The sequence below is a fragment of the Dendrobates tinctorius genome, unplaced genomic scaffold, assembly GCF_039654945.1.
Source record: "Dendrobates tinctorius isolate UK_male_01 unplaced genomic scaffold, ASM3965494v1 ptg000062l, whole genome shotgun sequence".
Classification (NCBI taxonomy): domain Eukaryota; kingdom Metazoa; phylum Chordata; class Amphibia; order Anura; family Dendrobatidae; genus Dendrobates; species Dendrobates tinctorius.
This window is the reverse complement of record NW_027361730.1, coordinates 30,336,250-30,361,422: the sequence shown is the minus strand read 5'-3', so window position 1 is coordinate 30,361,422 and position 25,173 is coordinate 30,336,250. Positions and strand designations below refer to the sequence as shown.

General features: G+C 44.7%; 1 protein-coding gene across 1 annotated transcript in view; it reads left to right on the top strand.

The window, feature by feature from the left end:
* The first annotated feature begins 2,821 nt into the window (after positions 1–2,821).
* ISLR2 (immunoglobulin superfamily containing leucine rich repeat 2) overlaps positions 2,822–25,173 on the top strand; it is a 117,565-nt gene continuing 95,213 nt past the window's right edge. Inside the window, exon 1 of the mRNA XM_073579472.1 lies at positions 2,822–3,047. The gene's annotated coding sequence lies outside the window, so the exon portion shown is untranslated. The remainder of the gene's footprint in view (positions 3,048–25,173) is intronic.

Genomic DNA, 25,173 nt, shown 5'->3' with positions numbered 1-25,173 from the left:
CACTCCCATCATTGGCCCTCTCCCCATCATTGGCCCTCTCCCCATCACTCCCATCATTGGCCCTCTTCCCATCACTCCCATCACTGGCCCTCTCCCCATCATTGACCCTCTCCCCATCACTGGCCCTCTCCCCATCACTCCCTTCATTGGCCCTCTCCCCATCATTGACACACACATACACACACCCACACACCACAGCAGCTTCACTGACACACACACACACAGCAGCTTCACTGGCACAGCGGCCACTCTCACTTCTCTGCGCGCCAGCAGCTTCCTTCCTCTCACTGGCACAGCGGCTGCGGAGCTGAATGATGATGTCATCCAGCCGCGGCCACACCGCTCAATGTGTGAGGCAGGAAGCTGCAGCTCCGGAACAAGGATGAGGCGATACCACGTGTCAGCTGAGAGGGCTCTGCGTGTCCTCTATGGCACGCGTGCCATAGGTTCGCCATCAGTGGCATAGACTGTATGTCAAAACCTGCACAGCACCACCTGTAGAAAAACAACCTACATAGCATAGACTGTATGACTTAGCAGACAACATGCAGCAGCTTATATTGAAGAGACTAAAACAAAACAGGCAATGTATAAGGCCTCTTTCACACTTCAGTTTTTTACAATCAGTCACAATCCGCCAGGTTTTGAAAAAAACGGATCCGCAATTTTCTTTTGAGGATCCGTTTTTTGTCCCCATTGACTTCCATTAATGGCGGATTGTGACGGATTGTCGTCCGTTGCATCCGTTTTTTTTGCGGATCCGCCAAAAGTTCCTGTCCGTTACCATCCTCAAAGATTTCAAAACGGAGCTTGTAACGTTTTTTTCTGTGGCGGATCCTCCAGACACTCATTTAACCCGAAATTCTTTCTGGGTGCCGGACAAAAAAAAAATCTCTCTCTCTCTCTCTCCTGCGATTCCTTTAAAATTCTTCATTTGTCGGATCCGTCAAAAAAACGGACGGGTGCCATCCGTTGTCATCAGTACTAAAACGGATCCGCCATCCGTCCTTTTGGCGCATTTTGACTGATGCAAAAAACTGAAGTGTGAAAGAGGCACTTGTTGCTTGTTCACTGATCACTATAGTGTTCTGCTATGACGATGGTGACGACAGTGAAGTTGACAATAATTATCAGCCTGATCCATTGCATAATAACACAGTATATATGCCAAAATAACCCCCTTCAGTGAGCTTTGAAGCCAGTCCTGTCCATTTCATCTGTCAGTAATATTTCAGATTTTACTTTGCTGTGCAGTGGTAGATGATAAATACTTTAAATAGATAGATAGATAGATAGAAATGAGATAGATAGATAGATAGATAGATAGATAGGTAGATAAATGGATAGATAGGTAGATAGATAGATAGATAGATAGATAGATAGATAGATAGATAGATAGATAGATAGATAGATATGGGACAGATAGCAGCACAAACCTGAGCAGATTTTGGGTGCAATACTTCCTGAGTAATGTGATTGTCGAATGGAAAAAAATCAGGCAGCACTCCAGTTCAAGGAAAAATTGTGGGCTTTAATCCAGCACCAAGTGGTGCAACGTTTTGACCTCACAACGTGGTCTTTGTCAAGCCTTGACAAAGACTGGGTTGTTAGGTGGAAACATTGCACCACTTGGTGCTGGATTAAAGCCCACAATTTTTCCTTGAACTGGAGTGCTGCCTGATTTTTTTCCATTTAGATAGATAGATAGATAGATAGATAGATAGATAACTCTCGGCAGCTATATAATTCCCACAAACACAAAAATAATACACACTTGCATAAACACACACAGATATAATACATACTAACAGGTTTGTCTAGTCATACACACACTAGGTCATCTGTGTAGACACACACACACACTAGCTGATCTATATAGACACACACACACTAGCTGATCTATATAGACACACACACACACTAGCTGATCTATATAGACACACACACACTAGCTGATCTATATAGACACACACACACACACTAGCTGATCTATATAGACACACACACACTAGCTGATCTATATAGACACACACACACACACTAGCTGATCTATATAGACACACACACACTAGCTGATCTATATAGACACACACACACACTAGCTGATCTATATAGACACACACACACTAGCTGATCTATATAGACACACACACACTAGCTGATCTGTATAGACACAAACACACTAGCTGATCTGTGTAGACACTCACACACTAGCTGATCTGTGTAGACACTCACACACTAGCTGATCTGTGTAGAGTAGACCCATACACACACTAGCTGATCTGTAGATACACACTCACACACTAGCTGATCTGTACACATTGCTCTATCCAGAAGGATAGAAAGCCTATGAAGATGGCAGGCAGCAGGCGTGGAGCTAGCGGAGCTGCCTATGTATATTCATACCCACACCCTTATTACACTGCTGCCTATTTTCCTCTCTCTAGAGTATTCTAAGCTGTCGAGAAATTAAAATCTGGTAACAAAATCAATTATTTATATCGCTTCCTGGAAGGAATGATGAATAAGGTGAATAGAAATGTGTGGCGTTAACCCATTAGACATCGGGCTTCTCCAGACATGTGAAATATATAAATATCGGTGTGTGTCTAGCAGGAATGGCCAATCTGATAGCTGCAAGCTATTTCCAATCCATTACCCCAACAGGCATGTAACCCTGGAAGAAGGGAAGAGGGGTGCAGCCAGAGCTGCAGTGGAGGGCCAGGCACATGTGTGGGGTGGAGGGACACTCTTGTGTCATTAATGTTGCATTTTATTTGCTGAGGGGGGTTCCTGCAGCTTTAGCCCACTCACAATCCACAGTAGTTGGGGTGGGGTGTGGGAGTGGACTAACCATAGTGCACAGATTACTGATGAGAAGCTGAGAAATCCCACAAAACCCTAGTTCTTTCATGTCCTAACACTTGCTGCCAATGTAACCCCATACCCAGCCTAATATTGTTGGTACCCCTGTTTTGGCAAGTTTTAAACTTTGGATACCTGTTATAGTGGAGCCCTGACACTCACCCAGGAGGCACAGACAGGAGGTAAGCCTTTGCTTTCTAGGAAAAGAGCGCTGGGGATGGGGATGGCCGGTCAGTGCAGACTGTGGCAGAAAGACAGCAGCATGGCATGTGCCCAGTGATGGCCACTGACCACAGGAACTAACAGTCTCTCCCTGCAGGCTGCCCACTGTGATAGTGATCTGGGCAGCAGTCTGTGGAGGGATTACACGGGTGGGATCGTGCCGGCAGCTGCAGGGTCCGATCCTTATCTCGCCTCGGAGGAGATTTTACTTCCAACCAAAAGCAACACGTTGAGGCTGCAGCAATGTTATTCCTTCATCAAGTGGCTGCGAATTCATCAGCGAGGACTGATTGCAGCACCGCGGACAGCTCCTAATGGAGGCAATGAGCCCTCCCGCTTTATGCGTCCCACAGGAGCCGACCCGACACGGCTGCATGGCGGCTCCAGTGTAATAATGGCCCGTTGTCTGCCCCCTTCTCCTATATGTACACTTATATATATCAGTGCAGGGATGGGATTGCGTGACTATGTGTTCCAATATGTATGATGCAGGCAACATATGGTTATGTATGCACGGAGCTATCTTTGTGTGTATATGTATCTATGTATACACATATATAATATATATACTGTATATATATATATACACAAAAACACACACACATGGGTATAGTGACATACACACAAAGATAGCTCCATGTATACATAACCTAGCTCCATGTATACATAACCATATGTTGCCTGCACCATACATATTGGAATACATAGTCACACAAACCCATCCCTGCACTGATATATATATATATATATACATAAGTTGATATATAGAAGGGGACCCTTGGATACACAGACAATAGGTCTAATAGGTCTATATATATACACACACACACACACACACACACACACACACATATATATATATATAATGCATGTGTGTTTTATGTTCACACTCTCAGGTACCTATATCATATTAATGTCTATCAATAGATGCAGGCTGTATATTGGTGTATGTATGTGTATACATATATACAGATATGTATATATTCAAAAATACAGGGTGCATATATTGCCTGACATGCCTGACATTTATAGCGTATAGATGCATACACATATACAATGTGCAAACACACACTCACACTCACTCTCTCTCTATAAATACACACGAAGATAGATCTCGGTGTAAATCTCCATACATCATTTTCATACATACATATATATATTGGTGTACTAATACACACACGAAGGTATGGATGACTGACAATGTCTCTCTATGTCCATTTTTCATATGTTTCTTTAGATCTATCATGCTTGTGTATATGTCTAAGTGATATAATTTTAGACTCATACATGTACCCCTGGATACATATGCATGGACTGTAGATGGATCTATCTATCTATCTATCTATCTATCTATCTATCTATCACTCTGGGGGTTAATGTATGCATGCACGTGCATTTCTCTTTAGCTATCAATCTATGACACGATTCCTCTAACCTTTTATACAAATATGTGGTCGATTCTCCCTCTGTAGTGTCTTTGCCCCTTCCTTCCTTCCTTCCTCCATCCTTCCCCCTCTGTTCTCCCTGGGTATGGTTAATGCATGTATAATTCCCTTGCATGTCTGCATTAGTTTCTTTCTGCCCTCTCAGCATGAGACCACCAGGCTGAATGTGTCCCCCCAACCTGCTCTCTTTGTGGCTGCAGCATTTAAGGTTAATTTAGCAAATGACAGGGACAGGACACAGAGAGCATGAATGGTGCCAGGCAGAGCTGGGGAGGAGAGGTAGAAAGAAAAACAAGGATTAGGAGAACAGCCCATTCTCTTGCTAGCCTCAGGCAGTGTGTCAACTTTTAAAGGATTTTCTTTTTTTTTTTATCGGAGATGTGGGCACCAGTGTGTTTTCTCTGGGGAAGGAGGGAAAGTCATTATTGAGGTGACATTTACTATGAGCAGGTTACATGAAAAGAGGAATGTGGAAATTAAATCAACAGGAGGAGAGAGAGGGGAGGAAATCTGGGCTCCAAACTAATGGATTGTGAATTAAAAGAGGGCAAAGGCATACTGATTGAGATGAATGGAAGGGAATAATGACAATGAATATGAAATCCACAGGAAAAAAAATATTACAAGGGTGCAGGGTCAGCAAAAATAGAAAAAAATACAGAAGTGGCGAATCTATAAAAAGTAAATGAAAAAAAATAAAAAAAAATAGGATAATAATGTATTTTTTTTTTTGGGGGGGGTAGTTTTGTAAAGACAGTAGAAAATAAATTGGAATCTTCTTTATTCTAGAACGTGTGCCAAGGTCACAGAGGACAAAGCCGGGGCAAACACTCAGCACTCCCAGAAAACATATGGCCAAATGTCCAGAAATACAAAGGGGACTAATGCATGTTATGTAGAGAAAGGAGCCAGCACCATGCCCAGAAACAGCAAATACAAAGAAATCCCAATCATTAAAATACTTTGATAAATGCAGTTATAGGTGACAGACATAAATCGTGACCAGAGGAACAAATACGGTGCATAATTGTATAACCCGAATAGAAAAACATAGGTGTAGTTAATAAATATATACTATATACACAGCAAATTTATGCAACAGAGGATAGATAGAAAGATAGATAGCTAGATAGTGCAGTTCAACAACAAGACGCATCTAATAGATAGAAAAACTCTAGAGTATTTTTAAGAATTCGCTTTAATATATCAACACTTATATTATAAAGAACACCCTGTTACTTTTCACCTGAATGTGAATACCTTCCATTTCCTATACATCCATGAATATAAAGGAGTATATATATATATATATATATATATATATATATATATTCCATAGACATTACGTCTTGCACTCTTTTTCTCATATTATTGTGCTTATTGGCATTTTGCCCTATGCCCAACTATACACACACAACCACACACATGTATATGTATGTATATATATATATATACACATAGATATACTATACATATATATAAATGTGTATATATATACATACATTATACATATATATATATGCACTCTCTTCACACTTGCTTTTTACATTCTTGTACTAATAGTCACATCAACTAGCTCTTGAAAACCTCTGTAATTTATACGCACAAACACAATAGAAATACACACATACAATACTTTTGAGATATAGATTACTTTGGATCTTCGTTAAAATACTGCAAATCGATGTGTACATGTCACGGCTCCAAATTACCCTGTTTTGCCATTGATTTAATTTTCCATTACTTACATTCGATTTGGATTAATTTTAAAAAGTATTTTGCCCCCAGATTGAATAATTGTATATTGCAACAGAATAAAAATATAAGCAAGAGTTAAATATTCAAATAGTAGACATGAATAAATAAAATTAATAAATGTACACTATTTCCTGGAAACGAATTATTAGGGCATAAAAACACACAAGAAGTTTGAAATTATTTATTCCACCACAAATAAGGGTGAATTAAACAGCGGGTAAAAAAAAATGATGACATGTCTATATACTCCAAGAAATAATTAACGGATCAGATGGATTCTAGAAACCTCTAGATAGATATCAGAAGGTTTGATAATGTAGATAGACAGACAAACAGACAGGCAGGTAGATAGAAAATAGATAGATAATAGATAATATATAGGTAGATAGATACATACAGCATATATATATATAATATGTATAATAGATAGATTATATATATATATATATATATATATATATATATTATACAGATAGATTGATGATAGACAGCAGATAGACTGACAGGTAATACCAATGTGTTATCTCCCTTTATAAGTTCTAAAAACCTATTTTTATATTCTGTCATCATATATCACATGATATGCCATATTTACCTCCTCTGATACCAGGTCATTATTATGAACACCCTGCACACCTTATGTATTTCCACCCCGTGGTGTTACATGCAATATAGATTTTCTCACATGTGATTCCCGAAGAATGCTTATATTGTTATTAGTTGCAGTGAATTTATCATCACCAGTGGCATACATTTTCTGTGTCCAGAATCCCCACTTCATACACATGCTGCTATATTGCGCTCACTGCAGAGTATCGGGCGGTGATGCGGAGGGAGCACTCAGAGCTGGAGGTGGGATGCTCTGCACGCAGCTCTGCATGTCCCTCCATTAGCTGCACAGTGATTACACGGCTGATAAGCTGCAGTCATCCTGGACAAGATAATAGAGACACTTCTCTCGGTGACGATGTGCCCTGCTCTATCTAGCATGGAGGGATTAGCATGGGAAGCAGAAAGGGAGGAGGGGGAGCTGCCATTGTTGTCCTGAATGCTCGCATTCCACAGGCACCTGTTGTCCTGAGTTGTCTTCTCCAAGGCTGGAGAATGCCACCACAGTGCAGACCTATTGCTTGTTCAATGTCAATGACTGTGTGATGATGTAACCAGCTGAAAGTTCAGATGCCACAATGGCCTTAGGACGTGGACTAAGAGGCTATATAGTGCAGGCGCCAAAGTCACTATTGTTTTCATCACTACAAATGATTTATATTTAAATTTAGAAATTTCCAAAGTGTTCACGACTGGCATTGATGCTCTTTACATTGACATGAAAAGGGCGTGTGTATGTACAAGTAACAATTAGAAATCAGTGAGAGAATTTTATGCAGAAGTATAGTTACTAAGCTCTGTGACACTATACATACTGCGGCTAGTGTTGAGCGATACCATCCGATACCATGAAGTATCGGATCGGATTGGATCAGCCGATACCCAAAAAGTATCGGGTATCGCCGATTCTGATACCGGAAACCCCATTCAAGTCAATGGGACAGAAATATTGGAATTAAAAAAAACCCCTTTACTTGCACATCCAGTTCTGGAAGGGGGAAGAGTGTGGGCGGTGCGTGGGCGGACACTGTGCGTGTCTGTGTGTGCGGGCGGGGTCTATGCGGGCCTCTCGGGGGGTCTGTGCGGGCCTGCCGGGGGTCTGTGCGGGCCTGCCGGGGGTCTGTGCGGGCCTGCCGGGGGTCTGTTCGGGCCTGCCGGGGGTCTGTGCGGGCCTGCCGGGCATCTGTATGGGCTGCTGGGGGTCTGTGCGGCCCTGCCGGGGGTCTGTGCGGCCCTGCCGGGGGTCTGTGCGGGCCTGCCGGGTGTCTGTACTGGCCTGCCGGGGGTCTGTGCGTGCTGCCGGGGGTCTGTGCGGGCCTGCCGGGTTTTGTGTGTGTGCAGGCATCGTCCGATGGGACTACAAGTCCCATCGGGCTATGCCTGCTACAATGACAGTGATTGACACATTAGCCAATGATGGGACAGTAGTAGTCCCATCATCTGGCTGATGTGTTGAATGTAAAAAAAAAAACAACACAAAAAAACCCATACATACTACATATATACTACATTCATACAACATACATACATACTACATACATACTTCATATATATTACATTCATACAACATACATACATACTACATACATACTACATATATACTACATTCATACAACATACATACATACATACATACTACATACATACTTCATATATACTACATTCATACAACATACATACAACATACATACTACATATATACTACATTCATACAACATACATACATACTACATACATACTACATATATACTACATACATACTACATACTACATACATACTTCATATATACTACATTCATACAACATACATACAACATACATACTACATATACACTCACTGGCCACTTTATTAGGTACACCTGTCCAACTGTGTGTTAAGACTTAATTTCTAATCAGCCAATCACATGGCGGCAAGTCAGTGCATTTAGGCATGTAGACATGGTCAAGACAATCTCCTGCAGTTCAAACCGAGCATCAGTATGGGGAAGAAAGGTGATTTGAGTGCCTTTGAACGTGGCATGATTGTTGGTGCCAGAAGGGCTGGTCTGAGAATTTCAGAAACTGCTGATCTACTGGCATTTTCACGCACAACCATCTCTAGGGTTTACAGAGAATGGTCCGAAAAAGAAAAAAAATCCAGTGAGCGGCAGTTCTGTGGCTGGAAATGCCATGTTGATGCCAGAGGTCAGAGGAGAATGGGCAGACTGGTTCGAGCTGATAGAAAGGCAACAGTGACTCAAATTGCCACCCGTTACAACCAAGGTAGGCAGAAGAGCATCTCTGAACGCACAGTGCGTCGAACTTTGAGGCAGATGGGCTACAGCAGCAGAAGACCACACTGGGTACCACTCCTCTCAGCTAAGAACAGGAAACTGAGGCTACAATTTGCACAAGCTCATCGAAATTGGACAGTAGAAGATTGGAAAAACGTTGCCTGGTCTGATGAGTCTCGATTTCTGCTGCGACATTCGGATGGTAGGGTCAGAATTTGGCGTAAACAACATGAAAGCATGGATCCATCCTGCCTTGTATCAACGGTTCAGGCTGGTGGTGGTGGTGTCATGGTGTGGGGAATTTTTTCTGGGCACTCTTTGGGCCCCTTGGTACCAATTGAGCATCGTTGCAACGCCACAGCCTACCTGAGTATTGTTGCTGACCATGTCCATCCCTTTATGACCACAATGTACCCAACATCTGATGGCTACTTTCAGCAGGATAATGCGCCATGTCATAAAGCTCGAATCATCTCAGATTGGTTTCTTGAACATGACAATGAGTTTACTGTACTCAAATGGCCTCCTCAGTCACCAGATCTCAATCCAATAGAGCATCTTTGGGATGTGGTGGAACGGGAGATTCGCATCAGGGATGTGCAGCCGACAAATCTGCGCCAACTGTGTGATGCCATCATGTCAATATGGTCCAAAATCTCTGAGGAATGCTTCCAGCACCTTGTTGAATCTCTGCCACGAAGAATTGAGGCAGTTCTGAAGGCAAAAGGGGGTCCAACCCCTTACTAGCATGGTGTACCTAATAAAGTGGCCAGTGAGTGTATACTACATTCATACAACATACATACATACTACATGCTACATACTGTACATACTACATATATACTACATTCATACAACATACATGCAACATACATACTACATATATACTACATTCATACAACATACATACATAGTACATACTACATACAGTGGGGAAAAAAAGTATTTAGTCAGTCAGCAATAGTGCAAGTTCCACCACTTAAAAAGATGAGAGGCGTCTGTAATTTACATCATAGGTAGACCTCAACTATGGGAGACAAACTGAGAAAAAAAAATCCAGAAAATCACATTGTCTGTTTTTTTTTCAATTTATTTGCATATTATGGTGGAAAATAAGTATTTGGTCAGAAACAAGCAATCAAGATTTCTGGCTCTCACAGACCTGTAACTTCTTCTTTAAGAGTCTCCTCTTTCCTCCACTCATTACCTGTAGTAATGGCACCTGTTTAAACTTGTTATCAGTATAAAAAGACACCTGTGCACACCCTCAAACAGTCTGACTCCAAACTCCACTATGGTGAAGACCAAAGAGCTGTCAAAGGACACCAGAAACAAAATTGTAGCCCTGCACCAGGCTGGGAAGACTGAATCTGCAATAGCCAACCAGCTTGGAGTGAAGAAATCAACTGTGGGAGCAATAATTAGAAAATGGAATACATACAAGACCACTGATAATCTCCCTCGATCTGGTGCTCCACGCAAAATCCCACCCCGTGGGGTCAGAATGATCACAAGAACGGTGAACAAAAATCCCAGAACCACGCGGGGGGACCTAGTGAATGAACTGCAGAGAGCTGGGACCAATGTAACAAGGCCTACCATAAGTAACACACTACGCCACCATGGACTCAGATCCTGCAGTGCCAGACGTGTCCCACTGCTTAAGCCTGTACATGTCCGGGCCCGTCTGAAGTTTGCTAGAGAGCATTTGGATGATCCAGAGGAGTTTTGGGAGAATGTCCTATGGTCTGATGAAACCAAACTGGAACTGTTTGGTAGAAACACAACTTGTCGTGTTTGGAGGAAAAAGAATACTGAGTTGCATCCATCAAACACCATACCTAGTGTAAAGCATGGTGGTGGAAACATCATGCTTTGGGGCTGTTTCACTGCCAAGGGGCCAGGACGACTGATCCGGGTACATGAAAGAATGAATGGGACCATGTATCGTGAGATTTTGAGTGCAAACCTCCTTCCATCAGCAAGGGCATTGAAGATGAAACGTGGCTGGGTCTTTCAACATGACAATGATCCAAAGCACAGCACCAGGGCAACGAAGGAGTGGCTTCGTAAGAAGTATTTCAAGGTCCTGGAGTGGCCTAGCCAGTCTCCAGATCTCAACCCTATAGAAAACCTTTGGAGGGAGTTGAAAGTCCGTGTTGCCAAGCGAAAAGCCAAAAACATCACTGCTCTAGAGGGGATCTGCATGGAGGAATGGGCCAACATACCAACAACAGTGTGTGGCAACCTTGTGAAGACTTACAGAAAACGTTTGACCTCTGTCATTGCCAACAAAGGATATATCACAAAGTATTGAGATGAAATTTTGTTTCTGACCAAATACTTATTTTCCACCATAATATGCAAATAAAATGAAAAAAAAACAGACAATGTGATTTTCTGGATTTTTTTTTCTCAGTTTGTCTCCCATAGTTGAGGTCTACCTATGATGTAAATTACAGACGCCTCTCATCTTTTTAAGTGGTGGAACTTGCACTATTGCTGACTGACTAAATACTTTTTTTCCCCACTGTACATACAACATACATACAGCATGCTACAGACATACAACATACATACAACATACATACTACATACATACTACAAATGACATACAATACATTCATACATTCATACAATACATACATATAGACATACAGTACATATAACATAGAGTACATACTCACCATCACTTGTCACTTTGATCCCCGAAGCCAGTGTCATCTTTAAAAAATATTAAAATAACAAACAACCGATATACTCCCTGATCCGCAGAAATCCACGAGTGTCCCACGACGATCTCCCGTGGAGAACAGCAGCATCAGCTGATGCCACCGCTCTCTAGGGGCCTCAGGAATAGAATGACGGGAGGGAGGTATCCTCCCGCACTGTATTCCTCCGCCACTGTAAAAAAATAGTCCCTAGTCTCACTTTTGGCATTGCTGTGTGAGAAAGTTCCCACGCAGCTTTTGCCATAAAGTGAGACCAGTGAACTATAGTAACCTCTCAGTGATGCACTGCAGGAGATCGTCATGGGACACTCGTGGATTTCTGCGGATCAGGGAGTATATTGCTTGTTTGTTATTTTAATATTTTTTACAGTGAGATAACACTGGCTTCGGGGATCAAAGTGACAAGAGATGGTGAGTATGTACTCTATGTTATATGTACTGTATGTCTATATGTATGTATGTATTATTGTATGAATGTATTGTATGTATTATGTATGTAGTATGTATGTATGTATGTATGTTGTATGAATGTAGTATATATGTAGTATGTATGTAGTATGTATGTATGTTGTATGAATGTAGTATATATGTAGTATGTATGTAGTATGTATGTATGTTGTATGAATGTAGTATTTATGTAGTATGTATGTATGTATGTTGTATGAATGTAGTATATATGTAGTATGTAGTATGTATGTATGTATGTTGTATGAATGTAGTATGTATGTAGTATGTATGTATGTTGTATGAATGTAGTATATATGTAGTATGTATGTAGTATGCATGTATGCATGTTGTATGAATGTTGTGTATATGTAGTATGTATGTAGTATGTATGGTTTTTTTTTTTACATCCAACACATTAGCCGGATGATGGGACTACTTCTGTCTGTGAGAATCATGTGGGAATAGTGGATGAGGGCAGGTATATCTCGCCCAGATTCCTTTCCTATGTGGCCTAGTCTGGTCAGTATCGCACCTGCTTGCTAATGAATAATGGGAGGTGGATATAAAATGATGCCAGGTGGTTGTGTGAGTGTCTCAGCCTGGGAACACAGAGAGCCTGTCTGTGTGAGAGACACACGTGAGTGGAAGCAGTGCCCACTGCAACTGTGGTTTGGCTGGACGGGAGAGCCCGCCAGTTGGTAGTTAGGTTGTCCATTGTTTAGTTAGTGCCGGACAGGCAAGGATTTGTTTTATGTTTTATTTCCTTTTGCATTGCTTTCACCGTTAATAAACCTGACCCAGGGTCAGTTACACCCGAATCCCAGCTCTGCGCCTGAGTTTCATGCTGAATGCACGTGACCTTTGACCCCAGCAAAGGCGATACCGGAGTGTTTTATCACATGTCCCATCATTGGCTATTGTGTCAATCACTGTCATTGTAGCAGGCATAGCCCGATGGGACTTGTAGCCCCATCGGACGATGCCTGCACACACACACAACCCTCGGCAGGCCCGCACAGACCCCCAGCAGCTCGCACTGACCCCCGGCAGGCCCGTACAGACCCCCGGCAGGCCCGTACAGACCCCTGGCAGGCCCGCACAGACCCGCGGCAGCACGCACAGACCCCCGGCAGGCCCGCACAAACCCCTGGCAGCCCACACAGACCCCCGGCAGGCCCTTACAGACCCCCAGCAGGCCCGTACAGACCCCCGGCAGGCCCGCAAAGACCGCGCATCATGATGCGCACAGACCGCGCATCATAATGACATCATTTCAGCAGCCAATCACAGCCACAACACTGGCTCATTGCATTATGGGAACTTCCGATTCCGGTATCTGATATTGTAAAAATATCGGTACTCGGTATCGGAATTCTGATACAGCGAATATCGGCCGATACCCGATATTTGCAGTATCGGAATGCTCAACACATACTGCGGCTTGTAAAAGTTTGTACACACCTGGTCAAATTTGCTGTTATTGTGAACAGTTAAGCAAGTTGAAGATTACACTGCGTGCAGAATTATTAGGCAAGTTGTATTTGAGAGTTTTCCTTTTATTATTGAACAACAACTATGTTCTCAATCAACCCAAAAGACTCATAAATATCAAAGCTTAATATTTTTGGAAGTTGGAGCAAGTTTTTTTTAGATTTGGCTATCTTAGGAGGATATCTGTTTTTTCAGGTAACTATTACTGTGCAGAATAATTAGGCAACTTAATAAAAACCAAATATATACCCATCTCACTTGTTTATTTTCACCAGGTAAACCAATATAACAACACAAAATTTAGAAATAAACATTTCTGACATTCAAAAACAACAAAAAAAAATCAGTGACCAATATAGCCACCTTTCTTTACAATGACACTCAAAAGCCTTCCATCCATAGATTCTGTCAGTTGCTTGATCTGTTTACGATCAACATTGCGTGCAGCAGCCACCACAGACTCCCAGACAATGTTCCGAGAGGTGTACTGTTTTCCCTGCTTGTAGATTTCACATTTTATGAGGGACCATAGGTTCTCTATGGGGTTCAGATCAGGTGACCAAGGGGGCCATGTCATTATTTTTTCTTCTTTTAGACCTTTACTGGCCAGCCACGCTGTGGAGTATTTGGAAGCATGTGATCGAGCATTGACCTGCATGAAAATAATGTTTTTCTTGATGCCGACTTCTTCCTGTACCACTGCTTGAAGAAGGTGTCTTTCAGAAACTGCCAGTAGGTCTGGGAGTTGAGCTTCACTCCATCCTCATCCCGAAAAGGTCCCACAAGTTCATCTTTGATGATACCAGCCCATACCAGTACCCCACCTCCACCTTGCTGGCATCTGAGTCGGAGTGGAGCTCTGTGCCCTTTACTGATCCAGCCTCGGGCCCATCCATCTGGCCCATCAAGAGTCACTCTCATTTCATCAGTCCATAAAACCTTAGAAAAATCAGTCTTAAGATATTTATTGGCCCAGTCTTGACGGTTTATCTTATGTTTCTTGTTGAAAGGTGGTCATTTTTCAGCCTTCCTTACCTTGGCCATGTCCCTGAGTATGGCACACCTTGTGCTTTTTGATATTCCAGTAACGTTGCAGCTCTGAAATATGGCAAAACTGAAGGCAAATGGCATCTTGGCAGCTTGACGCTTGATTTTCCTCAATTCATGGGCAGTTATTTTGCGCCTTTTTTTATCAACACGCTTCTTGCGACCCTGTTGGCTATTTGCCATGAAACACTTGATTGTTCGGTGATCACGCTTCAAAAGTTTGGCAATTTCAAGACTGCTGCATCTCTCTGCAAGACATCTCACAAATTGTGACTTTTCAGAGTCCGTCAAATCTTTCTTCTGACCCATTTTGCCAAAGTAAAAGAAGTTGCCTAATAATTAAGCACATGTTATATAGGGTGTTGATGTCATTAGACCACACCCCTCCTCATTACAGAGATGTAAATCACCTGATTTACATAATTGGCAGTTGACTTTCAAGCCTATACAGCTTGCAGTAGGACAACATGTATAAAAAGGATGATGTGATCAAAATACTCATTTGCCTAATAATTCTGCACACAGTGTAAATGATCACTGAAAGGCCTGAAGTTAAAGATGACACATTTCTTTTGTATTTAAGGCAAAAAAAAATTATATATATTGTGGTGTAGTGACCACTATGTCCGCTAGGGGGCACTGTGTGGGTGTCCCAGGACGGGTGTACAGGCACATTCAGTGTGGTAACAGGAGCAGGGTCCTAAATGACCTTTATGGGTCTCTAAGTGGGTGGCCTTGGGATGCAGGCTCCAGGGTGTATTAATCAGCAGAGGTACTGCTGATATTTCTGTTACACTGTGACATGGAAGCCTGTGTGTGTCTATGTGCAATAGAACCTTTGGTGATGTCATAGCCATGTGATCACCTGTAGGTGTGGTTACAGGGCTATGTAATTGAGGTGTTTGGCACATGTGAAAGTGTGAGGGAGTCTGTCAGAGTGTGGACAGACTTCCATGTGTCCAGGTGGGACACTACAGAGAGTGGCCTGTGTGCTAAGGAAGGAGAAGCCTTCCTGTGTCTGCGGCTGCAGATGGAGCGCTGCTCTTGACATTGCCCTGGCCTGGGTATATTAGTTGTATATGGGGAGGACTACAGCTCCCAGCATGTGCTGAGACTCTCGGTCCGAGTCTCCAACCACGGACGTTTTGTGTTCCTTTGCCTGAGCTGAAGGTTACTTTTCAGTGTTACGCTGCCTTGTGGGTTTATGAAGTGAATAAACCACATGAACTTTGGGAAGAACCTATCTCATGATTGTCCCCCGATGCACCTAAGTGAGTCACATCCCTACAATTGGTGACAGACTGCGGGCAGCGATTCCCAGAAGCACGTGTGGCAGTGCTGGCGATTCTGAGCCAGGAGAGCAGACGGTCTGACAACTGTGAGTAATACTGACTGAGGTCAGAAAAAGTGACTATTAATATTTGTGGGATACCTCTGAGGAGAAGAGGCGTCCAGGAACCTGTGGGGCTGACACCAGTAGGTAACAGACAGGAGTCTGTGTTGCACTGACCAGGGTCAGTGAAAGACTGTGTTCCTGGAGGGTTCAGTGAGCAAGGTCCTGGAGGGTCAGTGTTGGGAAGCGCCCTGAAGCACATGGTATGACCTTGGACCTGGTGAGGCGTGTGTTGGGCAGTCTCAGGCAGAGACGGATGTCCTGAAGAGCACCCGCTGAGCCCCTGGACCTGGTGAGACCGGTGTGTTGGGAAACCCTGGGAGGAGGGCTGCTCCCTGAATAGCACCCGGTGTGCGCCTGTGTGTTGGACGGTCTCAGGTGGAGACGGTACGTCCTGAACAGTACACGGACAGGACATGTGAGAGACTGTGCATGTGTTTTTTTTCTTTTCCTCTGCAAAACCTGAAGGCAGATTGCTGTGGCTCAGAGCAGTCAGTCACGAAGGTTTTTTTTGATAGGCATATTGCTGTGGCTCAGAGCGGTCACGAAGGTCTCGCAGCGCGGGGACCTGGTGTTTTTCCTCTTTGAGCATTGGTAGCAGACGCTGTCTGTCTACACCATCCTGCTGCAGCTTTATTACATATGTCTAAGCGGATACAGTAGTTGTGGCTTTACACAACTATTAAGGGTGAGTACCCTGTATTATGTCGTTGTACCCGTTATACATGCACTGGTAAGGCCCTATGGGCGCGCTTTTGTGGGTTTTTTTAATCTTTGAGGGTGACAAGCGGCTTCCAGTAACCCGGCGGGGTTACGAAGGGGACAAGCAGCTTCCGGTGGACCGGCGGGTCCACGAAGACGGCGCAGCAGGAGCTGCAGTGACACCAGCCGCTGTGTGTGTGTGAACAGCAGCCGGAGGTGCCGGTGGTTTGTGAGCGATGGCAGGAGCTGAGGCAGTGCCAGAAAGAAGTGGTGTGGTGTCGTGCTTAAAGGGCCAGTACCAGCCTGAAGAGAAAAAAAAAACTGTACTGTGTGAACTGTGGCATAAGAAGTTCTGCAGAACGGTCATGGGGAAATCCCAAAAGGGGGTGGTGACCCAAATTGGAGTGGTAACCCAAAAGGGGGTGGAGTCCCAAAAGGGGGCGGTGACCCAAATTGGAGTGGTAACCCAAAAGGGTGTGGAGTCCCAAAAGGGGGCGGTGACCCAAATTGGAGTGGTAACCCAAAAGGGGGTGGAGTCCCAAAAGGGGGCGGTGACCCAAATTGGGGTGGTAACCCAAAAAGGGGTGGAGTCCCAGGAGGGGGCAGCAACCCAAAGCGGGGTAGTGGTCCAGAAAGGGGCCAAGTTTGAAGAAATGACAGCACTGGGTGACTCAGTGGGTATGTCTAGAGTACCGCAGTGTATGTGCAGGTCTTTTTCAGAATGTGGAATATCCTTTCCGGGTAGTAATGACGGGCCACAGATGTGTACAGTGATGATGCACCGGGAAGGAGCCTTTGGTCGGCTGGAATCAGAGAGTCAGGTGACTCTGACAGGAACTCCTCTCGTTTTCTCTCTGACCGAGAAAAACATCAGAGTTCGCTGTAAACACGGGGTCACGGTGAACTACGCCGTAGACAGAGTAGTGTTTGAGGGGACCAAAGGTGGTGAGTGCCAAGGTAGAGGGATACCACGGGACTTTGTCTATGCCTGGGAGAGGGGCCGGGACTTTGTTTTGTTTGATGACGTTTGGTCGGACGATGGAGATGCTTCAACTGTGGGGCCAGCGGACACTGAGACAGTGACGGCTCCTGACGTGGACAGGTCAGAGGTAGAACTGACCGGAAGAAGGACATCTGCCCAACTTATGGACCTGACGTCTCGTGATAAGACAGATGGAGGGCTGGGAGATGAGACGACTGGACTAGACACATTGGTGCTGGATGGTAACTGGAGGGTTCACTCGACTGGTGTGACTGACCCAGTGGTACCCTTTGATGATATAATTAAAGAGGTAGTGGTGAGACACGTGCTGGCCAAAAGAGAACAAGATCGTGAGATACAGCTGATAAAGGAGACTGTAACAGAACATGTCGAACGGGAAAGAGTCCTAAGACAAGCAGCTTAGCACAGAGTGGATGAGCTGGAGAAGGAAGTCTCTGAGCTCAGAGGTCACCTGTCAGTGTGTAAAACCATGAACAAGACCCTGTTGGAAGATATGGAGGTGCTCAGAGAGGCCCAAGAGAAGCATCAACAGGAGATTCTCAGGAGAGAGGATCAGCGTCGCTACCTGGCAGAGGAGCGAGATAAAGTTCTGCAAGAACTTAGTGGAGTAGTAAAAGGTCTTCTACAGGAGAAGAAGTGGATGGGCGAAGACGTACAGGAGCCGTGCCCGACTGATAGCAAGGCAGAACTGCCAAAGCCCATCTTGGAAAAGGGTCCTGAGGACTGTAAAACTCAGGAAGATGGTGAGCCAAGGGCTGCACAAGACAGTCACCCAGTCTTGGCAGATACCTTGAGGGAAGTGTCTGTGGGGAACCCAGAGCCATCTGTCCAGGATGAGAGCAAGTCCATGACCTTCAAGGGCGTGATGGAGGTACCCGAAGACGTGCGAGAAGCTTGTGCCAGCGAAGGTGTGCATGAGACCTTTAAAAAGGCAGTAAACGCCTATAGTGTGAGCTGGGCACCAGAAACAGACCAGTTGGTGATACTGGCAGAAACAGAAGACACAGAGAGAAGGGTGGCTGTCCTGAAGGAGATGCACCTACAATGTCTCCGCACGAAACAGATGCTCGTGGAGCGTAATAGGAAAGCCGCTCGACGTCTGGAGCTTGCAAGGGAGGCTCAAAGTCGGCTGGGCTTTGTGGAAGACATAATTCCGGTACCCAGAAATCTGGTGGAGAAAGTCGTTGGCAGACTTGGAAAGGTGATGCAGGAGATGGTGAATCGATCCAGTGTGAAGAGAGTGAGGATCCCACCTGCTGGTGAAATCCAAGTCGTTGTTGAAGATGACATGGTTCCTGTCATTGTGGTTGGTTTGGTGGAAAGCATTGGGAAGCTCCGCATGCTCCTGGAATATCGGGTAGCGTACCTGAAGGAGATAGAGCAGCTAAGACAGGATCGACTGCAGATGATTAAGCAGATACAGAATGTCAGGTGGCATCCACCTCCAACCCAAGGTGTAAGGACCCGAAGGGATCCTCCAAAGAATGAAAGGACAGGTAGTCGAAGACAAGAACGTCGAGAGTCCACAAGTGGCAGTTCTAATCTTAGTAGCATAGGCACGAGACCCGGTGGTGGACGTAGCGACAGAGGGTCAGACTCAGACCAGCCAGTTAGCCCAACTGGACGTGGGACTCATGACCGTACGAACCGGGAGAGCCAGCTAGTGAGAGAAAGGTCGGGTGACGGAGCGCACTGCAGACAGGTGTAGACTAAAGAGTGCCTGGTCACCCTGACGGACTTTGACGGGAGGGCCAAAGCCCAAGGCCGAGATACTGACCGCTGGGGGTGGGGGAGGCCTAACGTAAATATGATGCAGTATGACTGCCGAAACAGATGGAGATGGTCCTCTCGATTGGTAGGGCAAGGTGACATGGGTGCCCGGTCTCAAGATCCCTGGGTGATGTCATGTGTTCAACCCCACAAGTTTGAACAGAGGGGGGAGGTATGTGGTGTAGTGACCACTATGTCCATTGGGGGCACTGTGTGGGTGTCCCAGGACGGGTGTACAGGCACATTCAGTGTGGTAACAGGAGCAGGGTCCTAAATGACCATTATGAGTCTCTAGGTGGGTGGCCTTGGGATGCAGGCTCCAGGGTGTATTGATCAGCAGAGGTACTGCTGATATTTCTGTTACACTGTGTCAGGGAAGCCTGTGTGTGTCTATGTGCAATAGAACCTTTGGTGATGTCATAGCCATGTAATCACCTGTGGGTGTGGTTACAGGGCTATGTAATTGAGGTGTTTGGCACATGTGAAAGTGTGAGGGAGTCTGTCAGAGTGTGGACAGACTTCCATGTGCCCAGTTGGGACACTACAGAGAGTGGCCTGTGTGCTAAGGAAGGAGAAGCCTTCCTGTGTCTGCGGCTGCAGATGGAGCGCTGCTCTTGACATTGCCCTGGCCTGGGTATATTAGTTGTATATGGGGAGGACTACAGCTCCCAGCATGTGCTGAGACTCTCGGTCCGAGTCTCCAACCACGGACGTTTTGTGTTCCTTTGCCTGAGCTGAAGGTTACTTTTCAGTGTTACGCTGCCTTGTGGGTTTATGAAGTGAATAAACCACATGAACTTTGGGAAGAACCTGTCTCATGATTGTCCCCCGCTGCACCTAAGCGAGTCACATCCATACAATATATATACTGTATATACAGTATATATACAGTGGGGCAAAAAAGTATTTAGTCAGTCAGCAATAGTGCAAGTTCCACCACTTAAAAAGATGAGAGGCGTCTATAATTTACATCATAGGTAGACCTCAACTATGGGAGACAAACTGAGAAAAAAAAATCCAGAAAATCACATTGTCTGTTTTTTTTCATTTTATTTGCATATTATGGTGGAAAATAAGTATTTGGTCAGAAACAAAATTTCATCTCAATACTTTGTGATATATCCTTTGTTGGCAATGACAGAGGTCAAACGTTTTCTGTAAGTCTTCACAAGGTTGCCACACACTGTTGTTGGTATGTTGGCCCATTCCTCCATGCAGATCTCCTCTAGAGCAGTGATGTTTTTGGCTTTTCACTTGGCAACACGGACTTTCAACTCCCTCCAAAGGTTTTCTATAGGGTTGAGATCTGGAGACTGGCTAGGCCACTCCAGGACCTTGAAATGCTTCTTACGAAGCCACTCCTTCGTTGCCCTGGCGGTGTGCTTTGGATCATTGTCATGTTGAAAGACCCAGCCACGTTTCATATTCAATGCCCATGCTGATGGAAGGAGGTTTGCACTCAAAATCTCACGATACATGGCCCCATTCATTCTTTCATGTACCCGGATCAGTCGTCCTGGCCCCTTTGCAGAGAAACAGCCCCAAAGCATGATGTTTCCACCACCATGCTTTACACTAGGTATGGTGTTTGATGGATGCAACTCAGTATTCTTTTTCCTCCAAACACGACAAGTTGTGTTTCTACCAAACAGTTCCAGTTTGGTTTCATCAGACCATAGGACATTCTCCCAAAACTCCTCTGGATCATCCAAATGCTCTCTAGCAAACTTCAGATGGGCCCGGACATGTACAGGCTTAAGCAGTGGGACACGTCTGGCACTGCAGGATCTGAGTCCATGGTGGCGTAGTGTGTTACTTATGGTAGGCCTTGTTACATTGGTCCCAGCTCTCTGCAGTTCATTCACTAGGTCCCCCCGCGTGGTTCTGGGATTTTTGCTCACCGTTCTTGTGATCATTCTGACCCCACGGGGTGGGATTTTGCGTGGAGCACCAGATCGAGGGAGATTATCAGTGGTCTTGTAAGTCTTCCATTTTCTAATTATTGCTCCCACAGTTGATTTCTTCACTCCAAGCTGGTTGGCTATTGCAGATTCAGTCTTCCCAGCCTGGTGCAGGGCTACAATTTTGTTTCTGGTGTCCTTTGACAGCTCTTTGGTCTTCACCATAGTGGAGTTTGGAGTCAGACTGTTTGAGGGTGTGCACAGGTGTCTTTTTATACTGATAACAAGTTTAAACAGGTGCCATTACTACAGGTAATGAGTGGAGGAAAGAGGAGACTCTTAAAGAAGAAGTTACAGGTCTGTGAGAGCCAGAAATCTTGATTGCTTGTTTCTGACCAAATGCTTATTTTCCACCATAATATGCAAATAAAATAAAAAAAAACAGACAATGTGATTTTCTGGATTTTTTTTTCTCAGTTTGTCTCCCATAGTTGAGGTCTACCTATGATGTAAATTACAGACGCCTCTCATCTTTTTAAGTGGTGGAGCTTGCACTATTGCTGACTGACTAAATACTTTTTTGCCCCACTGTACATATATATAATATATTATACATATAGTCAATGTTTACATTTAACAAATTGCAAAAAGGAAAATGAGCCAATGCAAAAGATTGGGCACTTTTGGAGATTTGTATGCTTAGATAACTTTCACCAAGTTTTCAGCCCTTGATTAGCCTGTTATGGTTAAAGTGAACCTGTCAGCAGTTTTGGCCGATATAAGACATGGCCACCGCCTTTCAGGGCTTATCTACAGCATTCTAAACTTCTGTAGATAAGTCCCCCGATCCGACCTCCAAAATAAGAAAACAAAGTTTTATTATACTCACCCTACTACTTGCAGTCCGGTCTGATGGGTGTCACAGGTCTGGGTCCGGCGTCTCCCATCTTCTTGTGATGCCGTCCACTTGCTTGCTTCCTCACTCCCGGCATTGCGCTCCTGCGCAGGTGTACTTTTCTGCCCTGTGGAGGGTAGAATAAAGTACTGCAGTGTGCAGTTGCCAGGAAAGGTCAGAAAGGCACAGCACCTGCGCACTGCAGTATTTTGGTCTGTCTTCAACAGGGCAGATAAATATGCCTGCGCAGGAGCATGATGCTGGGGAGCGGTGAAGCAACAGGAGGGCGGCATCGCAAGAAGATGGGACGCGCCGGACCAAGACCTGCGACACCTATCGGACAGGACCGCCTCCCGGTGAGTATAATAAAACTTATTTTTCTTATCTTGCAGGTCGGATCGGGGGCTTATCTACAACATTATAGAATGCTGTAGATAAGCCCTTAAAGGCAGTATTTTATATCGGCAAAAACTGCTGACAGGTTCCCTTTAAGGCTTGCTCATTATCATCATTAGGAAAGGCCAGGTGATGCAAAATTCCCAGTTTTATAAAAACCCAGCCTCCTGTAACCATATGCCAAAAAACAACAACCATCTGTTCTTCTAAGGCCTACAAAGCAGGAGGAGGCTATTAAAAGATAGCAAAGACTTTTCAAGTTGCCCTTTCCTCAGTTTGAAATGCAATTAAGAAATGGCAGTTAACAGGAACAGTGGAGGCCAAGATAAGGTCTGGAGAACCTAGCAACATTTCAGTGAGAGCTGTTCGTAGGATTGCTAGAGAGACAAATCAAAACTCTGCTTGACTGCTAAAGACCTTCAGAAAGATTTAGCAGACTCTGGAGTTGTGGTACATTGTTCTACTGTTCATAGACACCTACACAAAAAATATGGCCTTCATGGAGGAGTCATCAGAAGAAAACCTCCTGCATCCTCATCATAAAATTCAGCTTCAGAAATATGCAAAAGAACATCTAAACAAGCCTGATGCATTTTGGAGACAAGTTCTGTGTACCAATGAGGTTAAAATTGCACTATTTGGCCACAATTATCAAAGGTATGTGTGGAGAAAAAGGTCACAGAACTTCAGAAAAAGAACATCTCGCCAACCATTAAGCATGGGGGTGCATCACTTGTGCTTTGGGGTTGTGTTGCAGCCAATTGCATGGGAAATATTTCAAAGATAGAGGGAAGAATGGATTAAATGAAAGTTCAACAAATTGCTGATGCAAACATAACACCATCTGCAAAAAAGATGAAGTTGAAAAGAGAATGGCTTCTATAAATGGATATTGATCTTACACATGTCAGAAACATTGCACTGAACTTGCTCACTGAGCCAGTGCGCGTGTCCTGAGTAAAGCGAACTGTGCTCAAACATACCTGTGGAGCGGGCAGCAGCTGAGTAGATACGTACTTCAGAGCCGCAGGACCTGAAGCACGTGACTGCTAGGGGCGTGGCCTAAACTCTAGAGAGATAGGAGCTGCAGGAGAACTCCTAGCAGGGTAACTGCGAGACAGAGTTACCAAGGGGCATAGACAGGGAGGATAGTCAGGACGTAGCCAATGAGTCATACACAGAGCTAGCTGCAAGGTACAAGAGGGGCGAGCAGAGAGTAGTCAGATCACAGGCAATGAGTCATACACAGAGAGGATAGCACAGTACAGAATCAACAGGCAAACTCACAACGGGAAACAGAAGTGGGTCAGAACCATATAAACAAGCCATAACCACGAATAGGCACAGGCACACAGAGGTCAGCACACTCGGCCAATGGCAAAAGTATAACTGGCAGGGATTGGAGCTTCCCAGGGGTTTAAGAAGCTCTCCCAGAACCAGAAAGAGACCACAATCATTAACCCCAGGTGTGCAGGTCAAAACCTGCACTGAGCTCCAGACATTAACCCCTGATGTGCAGCTCAAAAACCTGCACTGGGATCATGACAGTACCCCCCTCTCAATGGGGGGCCTCTGGACCCCAGGCTTCCCCGGGTACTTGGCATGGAAAGCCCGAACGAGGTGATCTGCATGTACAGAGCGAGCAGGGACCATGAGCGCTCCTCTGGTCCATATCCCTTCCAGTGGACCAGGTACTGCAAAGAGCGGCGCACCCGCCGAGAGTCCACAATATGTCTGACCTCATACTCCAATTGACCCTCCACCAGCACTGGAGGAACAACAGGCTCGGAGTCCTCTTTGACAGACCCTACGGATTTCAACAGAGATTTATGGAACACATTGGATATTTTTAAGGAGGCGGGGAGACCCAACCTATATGCCACTGGGTTGACTATCTCCATAATCTCGTACGGACCAATGAACTTTGGTCCCAACTTAGCTGATGGTACCTTTAAGTTGATGTTACGTGTGGAAAGCCAAACCTTCTCTCCCACCTGAAACATGTCTCACGAGGCTCTCTTTTTGTCAGCAAAATATTTGTACCTCCCCTGGGCCCGAGAGATATTACGCTGGACTTCAGCCCAGAGGTTTTTTAACCGTTGAACGGACCCCTCTACCCCTGGACAACCGGAATCCACCCATGAAAACTCCCCAAAATGCGGATTAAACCCATAGTTAATCAGGAATGGGGACATGTTGGTGGACTCACTCACCCGGTTGTTAA